The sequence below is a fragment of the Mus musculus genome, chromosome 1 (genome assembly GCF_000001635.26).
Source record: "Mus musculus strain C57BL/6J chromosome 1, GRCm38.p6 C57BL/6J".
Taxonomy (NCBI): domain Eukaryota; kingdom Metazoa; phylum Chordata; class Mammalia; order Rodentia; family Muridae; genus Mus; species Mus musculus.
In genome coordinates this window covers 63,896,182-63,915,950 of record NC_000067.6, presented here as the reverse complement: position 1 = coordinate 63,915,950, position 19,769 = coordinate 63,896,182, and positions in this window count along the sequence as shown.

Sequence of the window (19,769 nt, the reverse complement as noted above, 5' to 3'; positions counted from 1 at the left end):
TTCAGGGTTCTTTGTATATTTTGGATCACACTTTTATTTCAGATGTGCCTTTCATAAACATTTTATCTCAGTTTCTGTTATCTGGTTTTCTTGACATTTTCTTCAAAGAGTTAGAAGTTTATACATTTATTAAATTTTGGCATATCATTGTTTTTAATGGATTGAGCCTTTCCTGGTATATCTAAAATGTCAGTGTTATACTCAGAATCATCTAGGCTTTCTAACCCATATTCTTGAATTTTATAGTTTTATATTTGACATTTGGGTAAAGGGCTTTTGTATGTATGTATGCATGTATGTATGTATGTATGTATGAATGCATGCATGTGTGTTCTTATAGATGAGATGAGAATTTGTGTGTGTGTGTGTGTGCACATACATATTGTGGTGGTTGAATATGCTTCAATATCCTCACCCAGGGAGTGGCACTATTAGGAGTTGTGACCTTGTTGAAGTGGGTGTGGCCTTGTTGGAGTAGGTGTGGCATTGTTGGAGGAAGTGTGTCACTGTAGAGGGGGGTGCTTTGAGAGGGCTTCCTCCTAACTTCCCAGAAGCCAGTCTTCTCCTCTCTGCCTTTGGATGAAGATATACAACTTTCAGTTCCTCCAGCCCCATGTCTGCCTGGATGCTGCTATCCTTTCACCTTGATGATAACAGACTGAACCACTGAACCTATAAGCCAGCCCCAATTAAATATTGTTCTTTATAAGGGTTGCCTTGGTCATGGTGTCTGTTCACAGCAGTAAAGCCCTAACTAAGACACATGTGCATGGAGGCCAGAGAGGTCAACCTTGCTGTCACCCTCAATAATGCTGTCCACCTCCTCTGAGATGAGAAAGGTCTGTCATTGGCCTAGAGATTACCACCCAGGACAGATAGGCTGGCAGGCAAGCCCAATGATGTGCCTGTGACTGTTGTCCAGAGCTGGGATGACAGGGACTTGCCACCATCCCAGTATTTTGGACTAGATTCTGAAGATCAAACTGAGGTCCTCATGCATAATCAGTACTTTACAGACTGTGCCAGCCCTCCCGTGCCACAGTGATAGATGATTTTGAGTTAATATCTGTGCTTTTTGTTTTGTCTGTGAGTTTCTAGTCATTCCAGCACTATCTGCTGCAAAGAATATTTTTTCTCTGTTGTATTATTTTTTCTCTTTTGTCCAAATCAATAGACTATGTGCATGTGGGCCTATTTCTGGGCCCCATATTCTCTTATACTGATCTATTTGTTTATTCTTTTGCCAATACCACACCATCTGGTAAATGTAAGGCTATAGTAAATCTGAAATAAGGTAATGTCGCTGCTCTGACCCTATTCTCCTTCAAAACTGTGTTGGCTATTCAGTTTCTTTTATTTGTCCACAAATCTTTAGAATCAGTTTGTCAATAACCACAAAATAACTCCCTAGGATTTTGTTTGGGGTTGCATTGTGTCTATAAATAAAATTCAGAAGGGCCAATATCCTGACAATATTGAGTCTTTCGTCTGTGAACAGAAATATCTCCCCAGCCATTCAGTTCTTTGGTGTCTTCCATTTGTGCTCCATATGTTTCCCTGAAGAGATGTGTTACAAATACTTCATTTCAGGCACACTAGCATTTTTTTTTTATTTTCAAATTCAACTCACTCTTTGCTATGTGTAGGAAGTCAGTGGACTTTCCCCTGTCAGCCAGTTTGCCCTGATGCGTTCTTAGTTCCAGGATGGTTGTTGTTGATTCTGTTTTCCTACCTGTGTACTCATTTCCACTTTAAAGGCAGACAGTTTGGTTTATACAGTTCTAAACTATACGCCACTTATTACCTTTTCTTGTTTTATTGCATTAGCTAGGCCTGCAAGAATTGTACTGAAAACTGACACTGTTGAATTAAGTGAGCATCCTGGGAAGCCCTCCCGGTTTTTGTGGTTAAGGATGATGTCAGCGGTAGCAGCGCTACCCTGAACTCATCACCCTGAGGAAGTTTCGTTCTCTTAACCGTAGCTGTATGTTGGATGCTGTGAAATCCTTTCGTAGATCTACTGGTAGGATGCTAGAGCTTCCCTTCTTCGGCCTGTGGATGTGATGGAATGTTATGTAAGACTGAGATAATGTGTTGGAATGTTATGTATGCCTGGGATAAACCCCCAGGACATACAGTTCTTTTTTTTCCCAAAGCTAGACCATATTTGCCAATATATTTTTAGGGTTCTTTTGAGTTTATGAGGGCTATCAGTCTGTAATTTTCTTTCTTTGTGGTGTCTTTGTCTGACTTGGGTATTAGAGAAATGCTGTAGACTGGGTTAGGGAGTATTCTCTCTTTCTCTAATTTCTAGAAAGAATTGTGGAGAGCTGGCATAATTTCTGCCTTAAATGTTTGATACAAACCAGTAAGCTGCCCCTGGGCTGGTGTCTTCTGCCATGGGCTGATCATAGTTTCAGTTTCTGTAACAGCTAAACTATTGTTTTAACTATCTACTTAGGATGTATCTTCCAGCAAAGAGTTTACTAATACTGTCTAATGCATTATGCCAGTACCTAAGAAGCCAGACACATGTAGTTTATAACTCAGTTCTCATCTTAACCCTGCAGAATATGATCCATAGTCTACAGACAAGAAACATACCAGGAGAAGAAAGTGGCTTGCAAAGAGTTATGTAGCTCATAAATCATAGAGTTAGTAGTACTCAACGCCACACAAACATTTGGTAAATGTTCCTAGCTAAAAGGCTTTATTTAGCAAAACATAGGGAGTGTGAATATCAATTGAAGATCATTCTGATAATCCATTAATCTAATAAATATGCATGGGGAAATACTTTGTTGATGGCACTGGTGGGTCAGCTTTAGGAGATGCTGTGATGCAAATTGCTGCACAGAGGTAGCATGGAAACTTGCTGGACAGCTAATTAACTACTACTCCAGGGATTTTCATCATTTCCCCACATTCCTGGACATCTATGGTATTATGTATTTTCTTTCTTGAGCCTTCATTTCTTTATTTGTAAAGTAAGAAGAATAGCACCTTTTCAAAGGATCCTTATGAGAATTAAATGAGTCAATTCATGCTCAACAATGAGAACACTCTCCTATTGTAGTTAACTCCTAACCACCAGTAAAGCACAGCAATTCAAATTAAACACAACAAATACTTTATTTAGTTGCAATAGTATTAAAAGACAAAGACTAATTTAACTATTCATCTGGTATTCTTAAACAATGCAAAATCAATTTTTAATTTTTTTATTTTAGACAAGTTCTCTCTAAACAATCCTGGCTGCTCTGGAACTCACTGTGTAGGGCAGGCTGGCCTTGAACTCATAGAAATCTGCCTACCTTCACCACCACTCCCTACTACAGATCCTAGATTAACTAAAGCAAGAATTTCAAGCTGGTGCATTTTTAGCTAGGTCCTGAGAACCAAACTGGTAAGCATACACCTATGATACAGAAGTGGATGCTCACAGTCATCTATTGGATGGAACACAGGGTCCCCAATGAAGGAGCTAGAGAAAGTACCCAAGGAGCTGAAGGGGTCTGAAGCCCTATATGAGGAACAACAATATGAACTAACCCAGTACCATCAGAGCTCCTGTCTCTAGCTGCATATGTAGCAGAGGATGGCCTAGTCAGCCATCAGTGGGAGGAGAGGTCCTTGTCTTGGGAACATTCTATGCTATGCTTCAGTATAGGGAAATGCCAGGGCCAGGAAGTGGGAGTGGGTGGGTTGGGGAGCAGGGGGAAGGGGGAGGGTATAGGGGATTTTCAGAGAGGAAACTGGAAAAGGGGATATGTAATGTAATGTAATGTAATTGAAATGTAAATGAAAAAAACATCTAATTTAAAAAAAAAAAAGAAGTTTATTTAAAGAATTACCCAAAACAATGGAAATGAAGTTTAAAAGTAACTAGAAGAAACAAATGTTACTTAAATTCTGATAGATGGGGACCAATATATTTCTTCAAGTTATTTTAGAATATTTACTGTGCATTGTATTTTTCATAAGCAGTAATGTCTCAGAGTAAATTTTTCAGTATAAAATGTATATTGGTACCAGTAATACATGGAGAATGAATGCTTTATGGAACATATTATCATATTATAAAAAAATACAAATATCCCTTAGTGTGTGTATATATATATATATATATATATATATATATATATACACATAAATACATTTTCAGAAACACAATCTAGATGTTATTAACAAGTCAGCAAATATTGTCTGTAACAGCACTAATTAATCCTTATTGAACAATCCATGCTATCATCTTGTGGTATTTTACATATCTATTCACCCACTTTATACAACACAGTAATAGATAATAGTAATAGATGATAGTAATAAAAAGATTTATTTCCTGATCTTAAAAATCTCTTTAATAAAGGAACATATTAAAAGTCCAGTGACAGAGCCTTTAAATTACAAAATGTGAGGTGTGATAATCTAGTGGCTGATTGCCAGCTTAATGGCATTCAAAGTATATTAAAGCCCAGAAAGGGAGAATCTGAACTCAATCCTGGCTGAACTAGCAGTAATCAACACCTCAGTAGCAATCATGTAGGCTGGGGCTGTTTTGGGAATTCGATATTCATATGCATGCTATTTATTTCCTTGAGATAACAATGATCTTTGGAAGAACTGCTACATATGGCTTATTTTTCCTGAAGACTTACATAGACTTACATAGATTAGGCATTTTCTAGTAGCTGCAGCTGATGTGGACAACAAAGAGATCAGCAGTAAATATTGGTATCAAGGGAGTTATTGAAAAAAAAATGGAATTCTTGTCTAGAATGGGGAGGAGAGAGGCAAATGAAGGGGTTACTTGCAGGCCTCCTCTCCCTTGTTCCTCACATCACGCACCCTGTGTGTGAAGCCCCACCAGGAAAGGAGGTCCCCATGGATGCTTTTCCAACTGCAGCAGGCATATGGGTGGTGGCTAGCCAGCCTCCCTTCAGATGGTTCAACAAAGGTTTGAGCTTTTCCTTGTCACAGTTTGGGAGTGGGAGAGGAGTCTGTCCGTGGGTATCCATGGAGATTAGTTGCAGGAGCATCTTGTATAATGCTATTGTGCCTTCACATAACCCACCCACCTTCTCCTGAACACTTAAACGCATCTTTAGATTACCTCCAACACCAGTGTAAAAAGTTTATACTGTGCTGTTCCTTTTTAGATATGTTAAGTGTAAAGAAAATTTTCTCTTATGAATGTCTAAGGTAGGGTTTCTATTGTGGTGTGAAAACACCGAGACCAAAAGCAACTTGAGGATAAAAGGGTTTATTTTGTATTTCATCTAACAGTTTATAGTCCATCATCCAGGGAGATTAGGACAGGAGCTCAGGCAGGAACCTGCAAGTAGGAGCTAAGGCAAGGCTATAAAGAGGAGCTGCTTACTGGCTTGCTGCCCATGGCTTGCTCAGCTTGCTTTCCTATCGAACCCAGGACCACCAGTGCAGAAGCACCAGCCACAGTGACCTGGACCCTCCAACATCAATCATCAATCAAGAAAATGTACCACAGACCAAACCTGTGGGAGCAATCTCTCAATTGAGATTCCCTCTTTCAAATGATTTCAATATGTGTCAAGTTGACATCAAACTAGCCAGCCCGCTGGATATTTTCAACCAAGTTCAGCAAATATCTATTGCTTCTGGAATCCAGCATTGAACAGGTGGGTTTACCTAATATGTAAAACCTAATAGTCTTGGATCTCAATGAAAGTGTCTGATTAATAGCTATTATGATTTTTATGAGAAAGAAATGAAAACTCAATACTTAAAGCTCAAAATCTCTAACAGGGAGTTCAAGTGAATGTTAACAATGAACTTAGAAGTTCTGAGTTTCTTGGGTGACACATAACATGTGTCAACAGGGAAGGGGAAGGTCGGTCAACCCTCCAAGTTATCGCCACTCTCATCTCACTGAGCAAATGAAATCATGGTTATACTTTGTATATTCTTTCTGAACAGACATTCACCAAATGCTTAACAGAGAAAACGCTCCTTTGGGGTACATTATTAATAAGCGCAGACGATCAAAGAGAGGTTGATGGAATTTTGACTGGAATGTATAAAGAGGTAAAAATAACAAATGTTGAGGCAAATTTCATACTTTAAATACTTAGTGGAGAAACAGTAAGCATGAATATTTCATGCAGTAAAGTATTTTCAGAGTTTTTTTTTCTTATAAAATTAACATATATTTAAAATAGAGAAATTAGAAAGTATGGAGAAAAGGGAGCAGAAAAAAAAATTTTTTAAAGGAGAGAATAATTCTCAATGCTCCCAAGCTAACCAGTGTTGACCTTTTGGTACATTTTCTTTCGATCTTTTGTCTATCTACCTATTTCAACTCATTACAAACATTATAACTTTTGTAGTCACTCCATTATATTCTATATCATACCAGATACCTTTTTTTATATCAACAAAACCTTTTAAAATAGTAATTTCAATGGCAATATGATACTTGAAAATAACTATCTATTATGTACTATTACTTATTGAAATTCTTCTGTGCTGGATAGAACAGTTTCTCTTTGGGGGTGTGGTGAGTGGGTGGGAGCTATTGTAAGTAATTCTATGGTGAATAACTTCTTATGTAAATGTCTGTTCTCATTTCTGAGGATTTCCTTGTGCACATCCCAGGAAGAAGAGTGAGGTCAAAGAGGAAGAATACTTTCAAGCCATTTGGTTTAAATACCAAAATCCAAATGATATTTATAGACGCGCACTTTTGAGAGGAAGTGTGTGTGTGTGTGTGTGTGTGTGTGTGTGTGTGATGCTTGAAGATTTAACTCTAGGAATTTAAAACTGATGTTTAGTGTATTCTAGAGAAGAGAGCTTTAAAATTATACTAGTGTATGTTTTGAATCAGTAAGTCAAATTCTAAAAATTTCTTGGAAAAGAAAATTTCTAAAAACAAAACAAAACAAAACAAAACAAAAAACAACCTAAATCAGACAAAACCACACATTTAGTTGAAGATTCCAACAAGGCACAGCCCTGTACCTGGAATGAGTTTTCTCTTTTTGAGTTGTCCAGTGTGGTCCCACAGACACCTAAAGGTTATAGGCTATTGGCAATGTTCTTGGTTACCCTCAAGAACTTGGGCCTATTGCTGATGACAACACACACCTGAATCAAAGAATATGGAGAAATCAGGCTTGTATTGACTTGGAAGCTTCATCCCCTCTGAGTAGATTCCACAGGGCTGGAAGGTGCAACTCACACTACTGAAGAAGAAAGAAGTCAACAGTCTCCCTCACTTATGAAAACTGCAAGCTATAGTAATGACTGGTCTGACACCATATGCCCACTGGTGAAATGGTAGTGCAAATATGGAAGAAACCAATCACTTTCTGGTTGAGTTGATGACCTGGTCCTTGAGATAAAATGCACTCTTGGCACAGTTAATAGGGCCAAGAACCTATGGATAGTAAGGTCATGGTTCCTAATACTATTATCTTGCTAAATTGGCATAGTATTAAAATTACTCCTAATGACTCCTATAGATCAATGTATTTTTACCTGTATCCAGAAGAGCTCCTTCTTACAGTAGAGGGTAACTAACATGGGACCTTCAGTTGGTCAGTGTGCAGGGAATAAGAGATTGTAAAATGGTTGGCTCTAATGGGACATATATATTACACCTTCAAAAGCTTTGCAATCATATAAGGAGGAGACATTGTAAGAGACAGAGGAAGTATGCAATTTCAAGGAAACAGTAGCTGCCCATATAAATTCACAATGATTGTGATAGTGTCCACAAGGCTTGGGCAAGCTCAATCCAGACAAAACCCCAGTATACGGGGGAAGGTAGGCATGGAATCATAATACTAGCTAAGGAGATATTGGCATTTGATAGCATTTGCAAAGTTAGTTTTCTTTAATGATATGAGCCCTCATAGGTTGACCACATGCCAGGGTAGGCCTTGCTCCCAACACTGGTTGAGCAACATAAACTGAATTCAATGGGGGAAAAAAGGGAGATCAACTAAAAGTTGGGTGGGTGGGTGGTAAAATGAGGATAGGTATGGGTGGAGTTATGGGAGAGTGTGAATATGATCAAAACATATTCTATGAAAGTCTTAATGATTTGATACAAGTGTTAGAAAAACGTTTTGTCCAGATGGTCTTGCTGTGCAGCCCAGGGTGACCTTAAATATGTATCTTCTAAGATCAGTCTTCTGAATGTTGGTATTGCAGGACTGCACCATCATGTCCCATTTGCAAATAATAATTTAGACTAGCAAGTAATAATCAAAATAAAGATACCCTAAAGGATAAGGTCAAGAGGCTTTGGAATGCTTTCCTCAAATGCTGTCATGAAGATCCAACTACTGGCCACAAATACCCTCACAGTTTGCTACCTGTGCCTAATTCCTTCCAAATTGAAGTAGCAGGCAGTCTTTCCCTTGAATATGTGTTAATTGTAGAATATTTTCAAGGAGAAAAGTATTAGACAAAAGAGGAAAATCATTAACCAAAGGTTGTTATTCCTATTGGGGCATCCTTTTTTCTTCTTACTTTTCTAGGTATTTCATCATCTTTCATATGAGCATGTATCCTGTAGTATGAATGAATGATTTTCAATGTGATTAACTTCTTCATAGTTACTATTTTAATGAGTAAATATCTTGTTTTTCTTATTGCTGTGGCAAAACACCTGGCAAAAAGCAAGTGAAAGAAAGACAGCTTTATTTTGACCCTGAGTTTGTGTATACAGTTCATTATGAAGGGTAATGCATGATGGTAGGAGAGTAAGGTGGCTGGTCACATAGCAGCCACTCTCAGGAAGCAGAAACAGATACATTCTGGTGCTTAAGTGGGCTCTTCCCTGTATAAGTTCCAGGTCCCCAGCTATGGTGTGGTATCAGTCACATTCAAAGGGTAACCTTTCCTTCAGTAAACATTTCTAGAAACACATAGATATACTCAGAGATATGATTCCATGATGACTTTAATTCAGGCAAGTTAATAAAAATTAACTATCACAATATCCAAGTATCATTCATTACATATGAATATTTATATAACCTAGTATGGAACACTGATTTCACAATGCTATAACATTTATATTGTAAATAAAGATTATTTCAATGTATAAAACAATTCCACACTTCATTATCTCAGTATAGTTTTCTAGAAGCAGGAATCCTTTGTCAAAAGATGTGTAAGAGCCAAGACTCTAAATCTGTCATTTATTTGCCTATCATCTATCTATCACATGTATCTATGTATTGTATGTATGTATGTATCTCTATCTATCTATCTATCTATCTATCTATCTATCTATCATCTATCTATCTATCTATCTATCTATCTATCTATCTATCTATCTATCATCTATCTATCTATAATCTATCATTATCTATGTTTGCTTGGGGTATATGGGGTTTATATGTATGTATGAAGATATGCATGTAGGTATGTGTGCACATGTCTATGTTTATGTGTGTGTAGAGGTCAGATATTCATATCAACTGCCTTTTTCTATTTCTCTCTGCCTTATTTTTCCTTTTTTTTGATTATAGTATAATTACATCACCCCTCCCTTCCCTTTTCCCCTCTTATCCCTACCATATACTTTTCCTTCCTCTCTTTCAAACACATGGTCTCTTTTTCATTAATTGTTGTTACATGCATATATGTATGCACACAGGTATTTCTAAATATAACGTTCTCAGACTGTATAATGTTACTCACATGCATGATTTCATGGCTGAGTAGTTGATATTGGACATCCAATCTGTGTGTTCATACCTGGGGAAAACTTGATTTCTTTTCCTGCTCTCAGAATCCTTTTACTGTCTATAGGTTTTTTGTTTGTTTGTTTTTTGTATAGGGTTGAGGTCTCGTGGGCTTTCCGTCTCCCACTTTGTCATATCTATTGGTGTTGTCCTTGTTCAACTCATTTCTAGGTAGTCATTTTGGTGAGATTTTATGGTGTAGCTTTTAGCTTTACTAAGAGACACAATCTTACAACAAACTCTCTTCTCTGACTCTTACGGTCTTTCTGCTTCCTTCAGTGTTCATTAAGCCTTAGATGTGAGTGTGTTTTGTAAATGTATCCATTGGGACTAATCTCTACAACTCTGCTTTTGATTGGTTGTGATTTTCTGTAATGGTCTCCTATGATGCATCAAGACTGTTCCTTGATGAGAGGTGAGAACTCTGCTTAGTTTTTGAGACAGAGTCTCTCATAGAACCTGGAGCTTGCCAATTCAGCTAGGCTTGGTGACTAGTGACATCCAGAGATCCCCCTGTGATTCCCCAAGACCACAAACACACACTGCCACACCCACATGCACACGCTGCCACACCCAGCTTTGTACATGAGCATTGGGTAGTCCTAACTCAGGTCCTCAAGCTCGAGCAGCACCCTCCTGAGCCGTCTCCCCAGTCCTATCAATGTTTTTTCAGCAGCCTCCTTACTCCATATTTCACCTGTAAAATATGTATGTCTATGTCCCTAATTTATGGATGAAGAATCTCAGAAAGGAAGATAAATTAGCTACTTGCATTGCATTGAACCACACAATCAAAAGGAAAGGATAAGAAAGAAATTTCTAAACTGTTCTCCACAGGTTGTTTAACAACATACAGATACTCTCTATATACTTAAAATCAGGCTCAAAGGACAAGGGGTGGCCTATGCCAGGCAATCAGCTTGGAGTGAAACTCAAAGTGGATCTTTCTAGTCAGTGAGAAGCAGATTTGTTTTAGCCATGAAACAAAAGTAGAAACAGCACTTAAAACATATTTCACAAAAGATGCACCAATGAGGGAAGTAATGAGCCATGGATGAACAAGGTTAAGATGTACCTTATAAGAAAACTGTACACAATCACACACAGTAGGATGTATATTATACGTTTAGAGAAGTTATGATCCTTTAAGAATAGAAAAGATCATGGAAAGGTAGGTAAATGGCATGAGCAGGCAATACATAAAGCAGAAAGTGAGAAATAAGGGAGATAAAGCATTTAACCTTATCATAAGGCATTGAAATGCAAAAAATGTAAAGAGTGGGGAGTTTTTACTTATCAAGTTGGCAAATGCTTAAATAAAATGCTTTCCTACGTGGCTGTTAAATGTATGCACTGGTACAGCCTTTAATCAAGCCATTTTATAGTACGATGCTTAAATGTATTTTCCTAACCCTATAATTGCACATCCTATAACTTATATTAGAGTATACCATTCAAAAATTTGAAAGAAATTGCCTGACTGATCATCATGACATTATTTGTAAAATTATAAAAATAAAAGTTAACCAAAATGATGGAATATTATTAACAATTGTAATATGTTATAAATGAATCACGAATGTCATAGGAAAATTACCGTGATTTAACTGTAATCTTAGCAATAGTATTCTAAACATAATTAGCTATCTATCAGGAACATTAACAGTGATTGTCTCTAAGTGAAATTATTTGATGATTTTAAACATTTTTCTTACTAACTAGAGCAATATGATTTACTAATTGAGGCACTATGAAAATAAGAGAGATAAAAATTTTATTATAATTTCCTTTTCCCACTCATAAAACATAAAATATCTAGTGGTGAGGAAATACTTGTTAGAAATGTATTCAAGGATTCCAAGAGTAACTTTCAATGATAAAACTTTAGTGTCCTCAGCTATTACCATTTCAAGGTGATACACATAAATAGGAAGGAGGTGGGGAACAGCTCCACTGATAATGAAGAAAATTAAATATTTTTATTTAAACAACTGAAACCACAAGTTGGTCCATCTTCTCACATCCCACCCACCTATCATGGTCACAGGAGCCAGCAGACCCAAAAGGCAAAGGGTCCAGAATAGAAGCTCCATTGTTCTGCAAGAAGATAAAGAAAAATCCAGAGCCCCTGTCCAGGCAGTTTATCATTGTTGTTGATAGTGTGTTACGATATTGGTTTAGAAAGTCAAGATAAGGTACATCAGAGGACATGTCAGCAAGAACAGATTTGAGCGCTGATGTCATAAACGCCATCACAGGCTCGTATATCTTTTTAAATAGTGAAAAACATTTTACCCACAATACTCTTCCTCTCGCCTGAAGGAAGAGATGGGGGCAGGATCCTTGGTGTTGTGAATGCTGGAGTACAGGTGTCAATGGGACTTTCACCTCCACAGATGGATGGGTCCAGGACTGAGGATGCACACTGGGATGCAATGCAGATGCATAACTAGCAATGAGGTGCACAGGCATTTCACAGAAAAGGTAAGCTCTCAGCCATCCCTCAATGGAAATGCAATTCTACTCAGTTATTCTGAAATAATATAAACAGAACATTTTAAATACATGAAAACACACAGTCAAATATATAAAACTGTCAGGAAAACTCTGTAAACATTCTCCCACCCCAAATGTCTTGTGAAGGCATTTGGCATTACTACACAGGGCTTTCCTAACACTCACTGATAATTGGATTTTCCCGAATCCCCATGTCCAGTTTTACTGCAATATGTGGTCTCCTGCCAACCCCACTGGCCAAAGATTATCTTTCTGTAACCTTATGGAATGCAGGCAGTAACCCAGAGCCTCAAGGCCAATGAGCTGGAACCTCAGGCTCCTTGCTAACAAGGGTGAATTATTATCACGTCTTTCCTGGTGATTAGATTACCCCTTATCATCGTGTTTTATAGCTTTCTAGTTAGTCATCTCAATACAATTTATTCACAATAATAGTGTTTTTATTATTGCTGTTTTATAGTTCCTATAGCAATAAAATTTATTCTCAACTCTATTATCACAATATTCAACTACTAATGGAATTCTTGCTTTTATTTGATTGTGTTTTAAAGCCATAACAATAAAATTTACTTCCAAAATTATGACTGCAAGTTTTATGCTCTTTAAACTACTTGATAAAATGCCTGCAAACACATGTGATTCTTTAAGCCTCACGAGAGAAAGCCTGCCAAAATATAAACAATGTTGGGGGGAATGAATGTATGTGAGGTGGGAAGATTGGTCCCTATTGTGCAGATAGGTGTTCTTTGGTTGACTAAATAATGGAATGAAAGAAATGAAAGGGGTTTACAAACACCTGATTTAAGGGAGTACTATATTATAATCGATAGAAATCTTTGTTAATAATAATAAATAATAATAAAAACCAACTATTTTTATTATCTGCCAAGCCCTAAATATTTCTAACATCTCTATTCCCCAAAATAATGTGCTCTTGAAATAATGTCTGTGATTTCTTTGAACTCCACAATGCATGGCAGGTTGCCATATAAGTTGGAGAGAGGCTGATATGAAATATTATTACCAAAGGCCAGGGTTATTTTGAAAGCCAACAGCTTCAGTGACTTAGGAATTAGAAGGCACATAGCCAAGTCAGCTGGCCACCTCTGCCGCAACTTAGTTGCTATCTTTGACCCTGAACACAAGGACATTGTGCTAAAGCTCATTATTTACTGTGCCCAGAACATGGAATCAAAGAGGTTAGAACATGTGTTTGACAGTAACACAAAGCACTAGCAAGAATCAAGCAGGAACTATGGCAGGCTCTCTGTTGTTTGTGGTTAGAGGCTCAGTCTCAGTCAGATGAGCTCACTTTCAATAGATTTGATTCTATTATCTAAAGCATCAAATGAACAGAAGAATGGGTGGACAGATGGGTGCATGGGGAAATCAGTATCTCTGCTCTTGTCAGAGAGGCTTGAGCCTCTATGAGTACATATGAAGGTTAGCTTTTACCTTGCTACCAGGGCCCATTTCCTTCTCCCAACTGCTAAGCAAGTGTGTAACTCAAATCCTTGGTCAAGAGAGAAACTGTTTCTGGTCTCTGGCTATGGCAGTCTTGAGGATCTGAATCAGGATTCAGGCTGAGGATGTGTAGGGCATGGATAGCCCGAAATGATGACTGAGCACAGGGTGTGACAGAGCTTCACCATGGCAGCTACCAATGCAGGCAGCTCTAGGATCCATCTTCTTGGGGCCAAGCCACAGATGGGAGCCATTAGTAACCTTATGTCCTAGTTAGATATCTGTTGCAGCGATAAACACCATAGCCAAAAGCAGCTCGGGGAGGAAAGGATTTATTTCATCTTACAGTTCCACGTCCCAGTCCATCACTGAGGGAAGTCATAGGAAGAAGTCAAGACAAGATTCTGGAGGCAGGAACTAAAAATCAGGACCATAAAAGATCTCTGCTTGCTGGCTTTCTCAGCTACCTTTTTAATATAATCAAGAATTACCATCCCAGGAGTGGAATTGCCACAGTGGGCTGGGCCCTCCCATATTCATCATTAATCAAGAAAAGGTCCCTCCCTCCATGGACTTGCCCATAGGTCAGTCTAATAGAGGCATAGCTTTGTTAGGGTTTCTATTGCTGCAATGAAATACCATGACCAAAAAAGCAAGTTTGGGAAAAAAACATTTAATTGGCTTACACTTCAATATTACTGTTAATCAACAAAGGAAGTTGGGATAAGAACTCAAGCAGGACAGGGACCTGGAGGCAGGAGCTGGTGCAGAGGACATGGAGGGGTGCTACTTATTGGCTTGCTCCTCATGGCTTGCTCAGCCAGCTTTCTTATAGAACCCAGGACCACCAGCTCAGGGATGGGGATGATACCACCCACAATAGGGTGGGACCTTTTAATCCAGCACCAATTAATGAAAAGCCCTATAGACTTAATACATCTTAATCTTATGGAGGCATTTTCTCAATTGATGCTTCTTCCTCTCTGATGACTCTAGCTTGTGTCAAATTGACACAAAACTATCCAGCATAAGTCATTTCTTAATTGATGTTACTTTCTCCAGATGACTCTAAACTTGTATCAAGTTAACAAAAACACTAGCCAGGATACTTACTACCCCATTGTCTTTTCTTCTTCTCTGTCACAGCTGACACATCTGCATTACAGATAGGTTCTCTTTTTCCACCTTCCTCCAGCTCTCTATTCATCATCTTTTATAATGATTTTAACCACCCTACCCATTATAAATCTTTTCCATGTTAAATACTTTCTTGGCATCTGCCTCTCCCATGATCTAGTCAACACACCAGCCAGAGGTTAGGACAAGGGGAAAAATTAATGAATATAACTCACCAGGAGTTACAAGAACCTCTGTGGACCTTGTAGATGATTATATGCAGAAATAAAACTGAAGTTTGGAAATAACTGAGATCATTCGACATGGCCAAGGCTTTCAAACCACAGCCAGCAAGCTACAGAAAGTCATATGCTAACTAAGTAGCATACCACACTAGTTGGCTTAAGAAAGAAAAGAAAAACAAGAAAAGACAAGAAAAAATGTTCACTAAGTCACTTCTCACTTGCCCTAGTTTTTTCAGTTTCCATGTGGCATGGGCAAAGCCGTCAACCTTTTGGTGTAGATAGATTTTGGTCCTTCCCTGGTCCTTGACAATATCCTTTTTTGGGATCATCGGAAAGAAGGAGTTTCAGGGAAGAAGTGTATACTCCTAAGAGAACAATGGAGAGGCGGAGGACAGGAGGCTGGGGAGATTCCCGGAGGAGGTTGGCTGTTCTACAGGCCCCTCAGCAATCTGCCTGGGCATGGAACAGCAATAAAGGCAATCACCTGGAAATCAGCCACTGGGCACATTTCCATCACTTTCCCAGCTGGACAGTATTTCAGTCAGCATCAGCCACCACCTAGCTTTCCAACGGAACACTTCTGCCTCACTGCACAGGATGCTGCCCCTTAGAAAGCTTGATAAAGATTATCATTCCGGGGCTCTGCTTCTGTCCATCATTTAGGTGCTTAACAGAAAGACATCCCAACTACAGATTTTCTTCCCTCTTCTTAAGTTCGCTCCAGGTTTATTGTCCCATATGTCTTATTTTTGTTGATATATGCAGCAGGATCATTACAGACTTTGACAGGCATGCATGGTCAGAATCTCAATACAGTATGAGATAGGGCAAGCACAAAGGAGAGGCCCCAGGTTAGGAATCGCAGGCCCTGGCCTCTCATTCTGCTTCTGCCATCTCATCAGCCATGTGATTTGTGGTAAGTTTCACTTGTCTTCCTTCATAAAGAAAAGGAAATTATTCTTGTCTTGCTTCACACTTGTATTTGTGGAGCAAATTATACGGAATAATGCAGGGGAAAGCCCTCCAAAGACTGGGAAACCATCACCATGCATGGTGTAATTATCCCGACACTAATAACAATGGGCTGCAATTGGATTATGAGTCCACGCAGGGTAATTCCAACAAGAGGCCACACAATACAGAAAGGAAAAACCAAACTCCCAAGGGCAGATTGCTGGATGTTTTCTTCTTCATCACTATAGAACATACTTTAGTGTTCATCTGAAGATTTTTTTTCCTAAAAAAGGGAGAATGGGTGAGGGCTCCCAAACATACTCACAAATGAGCGTGTGCACACACACACACATGCTCACGATGCACACACAGAAAGGGTGAATGGAAAGAAGGGCAGGGGGAGAAGGAAAGGGAGAAAGAAAGATTTTAAATGCAGTGTGTATTTGGAATGAGCTAGACATTAGCTACTAAAATCAGCCATGTATGCTCTACTTCATCTTAGCTCTGTTTATTAAGTAACAGCCCCCTCCAGCATAATTGACTTTTACTATAAAAATACCCTTAATCTGATGTAATTCATATACTCCCTTTTCTGCGAATTTACCCTATAATCTCTAAAATGATTTCTATAAAAGGAGAGAAAATGAGACTCCCATTAATTTTATACACAGAAAAATAACTGCTGTCGAAACCATTATGGGCTTTAATAATAAACACAAACACACTCAAGAAGTTCAACTGCACACCCTGAGATGACACAGATATCACAAGCTTGCTGCTTCTATTCTGGGCATGGCGGGTGAGCATCCTCTGCTCTTTCCTATGCACTGCCTGTTTCTGTTGACACCCCCACCCCCACCCCAAGCTCCCTTCACTTAAAATAAGCTGTGGAGTTCTCAGTAAGGCTGGCAGAGCTGTTACCAAAATTGGCTGATTGTTTGTGTCTCCACCCACCCCCAAATTCCTAGTCTAAAAATCCTCAACGCAAAGGTGCTAAAAAATGAGGCAGTTGGCAGGGGTGTGATCAGGTCATGGAAACAAAACCTTCTGGAATATGATAAAAAAGTAGTTGAGGGGGTGTGCTTGCCTCTTCTGTCACATGTGGACTCAGGGAGAAGGTGCCATCTTTGGAACAGAGAATTCCATCCCTTCCCACATGTGGAATCTGCTGGCTCTCTGATCTTCAATTTTCCAGCCAGCCTCTGAACCCGTGAGCAGTACATTTATGTTGTATGTAAGTTACCTAGTTCAAGGTACTTTGTCGCAGCAATAAGGGAAGCAACTAATTAACATCTAAGCTCTAGAATTCATACATAGGTAGACTAGCTCTGCATCCCCAGGTCCTGGGTAGACTATCAGACTCTATCCTGAGATTTAACATTTGTGTGTCCATTCTTGCATGTATACCTGGGCTTGTGCATGTTTGTGCAGTCACACCTGCATGAATGCAGTGATCAAAGGACAACCTCGGCTGACATTCCTCAAATGCCATATACCTTGTGTTTTTGAGACAGAGTTTTTCATTGTCCTGGGATTTGCCAAGTAGGTTAGACTGGCTGACCACTGAGTCCCCAGGTATCCTCCTCTCTCTGCCTTCTAACACTGGGATTACAAGCATATACCACCACACCTTCATTATATATACAAAACTATGTATATGTGTAATATATGATATATGGTAATATATCATATATGGTATATAGTATGTAGTATATGGTATATGATATATAATACAAAATATAGGATACAGGATACTTAACATATAACATAACATAAATGTGATATATGATACATGATATAATGTATAATGTCATATATAATAGCTCATATATAATACATTATATATGATATAACATATAATAATATATATATTTTATCACTATACTCACTATTCTCTCAGGCTGGAGCCCTTCTGCTTTATATCTTGGTTTTTTTTTTTTTTTTTTTTTTGGACTGGGGAAAGAACCCAGGCTCTACCACTAAATGACTCTCCTATTTACATATTTCTTCTTTGAGGAAACAGAAGAATCCACCCACCCTCATGCCAGCCTGAGTTCATTAGAGCAATGCTAGAGACTGCCTTGAACACCATTTCATTTCTCAGTCCCTCTGGACAGAGTCTGGCATAGCACCTGGTAAACATTTGCTGCATGAGTTAACTCTATTTCCATAATCATAATGTCATTGTTAGAAATTACCCACAAACCCTTTAGCACTAATCCAGCTTTCTGTCCGTTGAATTTTCTCACCAGCAAGTCACAGACGCCCCTCTAGAGAAATCATTTGTTCCCACCAAGTCTCTGTGCCCTGGTCTGTAAAACAAGGGTGAAACTCTTCTCTCATAACACTACCAGGAGGGTTACAGCAAGCCAGGTTACATATTCCACAGCTCAAGAGTTCCCTAACTTGTCTCATTTTAGAATCTTTTAAGGAGCTTTCTCTGTCTCCCTACTCCTCAGACCAATTCTAGCAGAGTTCCTGGGGTTGGTCCCTGAAATCAGCATTTCTTATATTTCCTTAGCTGTTTTTAATGGGTGGCTGAGTATAAGAACCCCTGGCTTCGTCGCACTGAGCTGAATAAAGTTTAACCATGGAGTTTTTCTCATCTAGGCTTTGGGAGAGTAAACAACTCTAAACAGGTCATGCTGACTCCCACCATAGCTTTCCTCAGATTCAATGCTTCCTTTTGTTGGCAAGAGTTATAGTTGATCATCTCTGTCATTCATTCCAACCCTTATTTCTCCTCTGATCCAATGGCCACCTGGACTCTCTGGTATTATAGCTACCCATTGGCCTGATTCATATATAGCTTGCAACTGTTCCTCACATGTTCAAGCCACACATTCCTTATATCTCTGGTCCAGTGCTAGGTGAAGCTTAATTAGATGTTGTAAAAGGATCTTTGGTTAAAAAAAATAATAATAAAGAAAGAAAAAAAGCCGAAAACTTGAGACTCAGATAAAATGGTCATGGATCAAAGATTTTCTTTACTGCATCAATTAGTGAGAGAGCCAAGGAGATGTTACAACCACTTCAAAGGGGAAATCAAAGAGCCACATGTATATAGGCAATAGGAGGCTTTGAAGCGAATTTACAAACAGATACAAAATGAGCCCAGTGCATTCCACTGAGCACCCTTCATTTGTATTTCTAATGCAAAGAAGCATTTGGATTACTGTTTATTTTCTGCAATGTGCACAGTTTAGAAATAGATCAAAGATGATCACACACAGAGAGAGAGAGAGAGAGAGAGAGAGAGAGAGAGAGAGAGGGAGAGGGAGGGAGAGAGAGAGAGAGAGAGAGAGAGAGAGAGAGAGAGAGAGAGAGAGAGAGAGAGAGCAGACAGTGTTTTAGTTTGCTCGTGGCATACATGCCATGGCTTCTGTGGTCCATTTCCAACCTCTCCCTGTCTTTCCTGGCAGCAATCAGAATTACAGCAGGACGATAGATTCTCGTCGGGAAGGAATTGATAGGAGAATGAAATGAACACACCATCAGACATCTCAGGAATCTGAATGAGGTGGATTCAGTTAATGGTACCCCAAAACCTGCACCATGAGGAAGCCATTAGAGCAAGTGTATAAATTTCACTGATTAAGATGTCAGTGGAAATGAGTTCTAATTATTACTAAACTAATGAGCTCAAGGCTCGGGAATGATTTGGAACTTGTCGGCCTGCTGGACAGCACCTCTGTGTGCCAAGTCCTAGACTGACAATGATGACTCCAGTGTGTAC